Genomic DNA, 3,102 nt, shown 5'->3' on the forward strand with positions numbered 1-3,102 from the left:
GGCAGTTCCTTTGAGCTCATGATTCTCATTTGGTCTGACATGCACTGTGAGCTGTGGGGTCTTATATAGACAGGTGTGTACCTTTCCAAATCAAGTCCTATCAGTTTAATTAAACACAGCTGGACTCCAATGAAGGAGTAGAACCATCTCAAGGAGGATCACAAGGAAATGGACAGCATGTGACTTACATATGAGTGTCTGAGCAAAGGGTCTGAATACTTATGACCATGTGATATTTCAGTTTTTGTTTTTTTAATAAATTTGCAAAAAATTTCTACATTTCTGTTTTAATCACACGCTGATGACCTATCTTATGAAAAGAGTCAAGTCCCAGACAACCGTCTTTTACTCTTTACTGCCATCTTCCCCATATTTAGGGTGGATAGTGTAGGGCGCCCATTGTTCATACCCAGAATCTATGCCTGTTCCATGTGCAGGAGGTGTGAGTTGTATATATTACACAAAGGCCAACATTGGAGATGAACTCCAATCCTGACCGTTTTAACCCCTGTGATCAATAGTGACTTTATTAGTCAATAAAGACTCATTCAGAGGTCCGTGGTAATCAGTCCATGCACGGACTTTCCCGACCCTAACGTGACTGCTTTATATATTTCTATGAAGCTGTAGACACTCCTGACCCGAGGGCATGTCATTCTGTACGGGGAGTTGGGGAGGAGCGTCAATGTTACTTTGTAACCGCACAGATTTATGTGTCATTTATGTCCATTTTATAGTATTGGGGTAATTCACCTGGGGGATCTAATAAATTCCAAATCATCAAATATTCTGAATTATTACATGTCCGTCATAAAGTATACAAACCTCCCTTGGATTGGTATAGAGAGCCCAAAAACAAGCTGCTAATTCAAAATGTTATCAGGGTAATTTCCTAATTTTCTGCTCAGTTTCTTGCTTCTGATCTTGTAAAATTCCCCATTCCATTGCTGATCTGTGCCAGATTATCTGGTTCATTAACCCTCAACTGGTGAGGTGGGGTTTTTGTCACGCAACTGGTGAGGTGGGGTTTCCTATACCCCAGTGTTTAGAAATCTCTTATTTTTACAGAAAATGTGAAGATCACGTTTGTTTTAATCGTTTTCTTATTGGCGATTGATTGCATATGAGTGTAACAAATTTTTGACACCCACAAATGGATGGAAGCTAGTGAGACACGTATCCTCATACCAGCATTTTTCAATGAATGGCAGCCGAACAAAAATTCCCTGGGGTGTGGCAACCCCCACCTCACCAGTTGAGGGATTTTCCTTTAACCCGTTGGTGCAGCTGTTTTTTTTTGTTTTTTTGTTACTGTGCACTAGTCACCTTCCTTGGGTCCAGCACAGGGTCTCTGCCACTGCTCCCAGTGTCTGTTACTGTCCTTTGTCCTCACGTCGACAGCGCTGCAACCAATAACTGAGATCAGCAGCTTTGCCCGAGTTAACGGCACTACTTGCTCAGAGTCACTGAACTCACTGACTGGCTGCAGCGCTGTCAATGTGACAAATAGCTGACACTCTGCATTAGACCCAGAGAGGGTGAGTAAAGTATTGCTTTAAAAAAGAAAAGAAAATTGTATTAAAAGAACTGTAGTGTAATTCTTTAGCATCTTCTATAAGTGCAGCATAAATGACTCTAATGCTATGTCCGTAAAGGACAGAGGCCCAATCTAATCTATACACACCAGCACACACACAACACAAGGGAGTTTACAAAAATATTCTAATTGCACATTACGGAATAAACTACTTTACATACGTACTTTGTACTGATATAGTCACAATTAGGGTAATATTGCTTGACAACATATTTTAAAATATCTTAAAACAAAAATCAATTTCTGCATATAAATTACAGCCAAAATATGCAACACAAAATAAAAAAATAGATCATGATTTTATTATACTCGTCACAAAAATAAGCAATGATGGCATCAATAAATAAACCATAAATAATATATATAAAAAAAACACACAAAACCCTTTGCAATCAAGAACTCCCAAAAGACCTGCGGCTCCACCGTTGGGGTTTGTTCACACACAGCGCTTGTGCAGAATTATTTTTTATAAATCTTTGTACCATAAATAGCCACAAAATCTCATTCATATGTTGCATATTTGTTTATTGCCCCACGGTGCGTTCTCAATTCAGGAAGAAGCATGCACCTTTTCATGAACCGTGAGCGTCTGTCTGACTCCAGCACACCTCCTCATCAAGACCAATGTGAACAGCGCCGCTCTTCATGACTCTGGCCCCATCTCTTTTAGGATCATGTTCAGACTGGACACAAGTAAGAGCTGCTCTATTTTTTGCCCTCATTCATTTCGAGGATTAGTGTCCCTTTAAGAGGCTTTCCCTTTCATTGTTTTTTGGGAGTTCTACTTTTAAAAGGGTTGTCCTGGATTAGAAAATGAAAACTCTATTCCCCACCTTCCCCCGCAGACACGGCCCCATGTCTGTTACTGCGGCTCAGCCCCTACATCGCTGGGCTCCCACCCCAGGCACAGATCATGGGAAGAAGACGCTGCTTCTGACCATCACGGACCTCACTTATAAGCTGCATCTTCAGAAGATTTTGGAATCTGCAGTTGGAGGGACGGTCATTTTATGATGATCTTCCTATTACATCTAGTAGCTTTGTTCTTGTATTGTAGCACTACAAGCGCTTGTAAACTCGTCTAGAAAACCAATATGATATTGGTCACAATGAGCCGACAAGTCAAGAAGTGAGAGCGATTATTCTGGTAAGATTATCCATGCAATTTACAAAAAAACCTAATAGCAGCTTCAATGAGCATTCAAGATGGCAGCCGTTCACTATGCAGCAGGCAGACACGTAAAGGATGGCGCGGGGATACTACACAACATTGACTCTTACCATATTAGTACTAGCCCAGTAATGTGACGCTGAGACCCCACATGTAACTACCCTGCAGCACGAATATAAAAGGATCAGTACGTTTTCTGAAAACCAGTGTCGGAAGCACTTAGAGAGACCCCTATGGCTCTTAGCCCCCAGATAACATGCAAGGATTCAAGTACGCGGGACCCCGCTAATCCGCTGATGGGCCGGATATCTGCAACGTACAGAGCTGGAATTCC

Source organism: Phyllobates terribilis, unplaced genomic scaffold, assembly GCF_046119375.1.
Source record: "Phyllobates terribilis strain yellow unplaced genomic scaffold, ASM4611937v1 Scaffold_411__1_contigs__length_1673714, whole genome shotgun sequence".
Lineage (NCBI taxonomy): Eukaryota > Metazoa > Chordata > Amphibia > Anura > Dendrobatidae > Phyllobates > Phyllobates terribilis.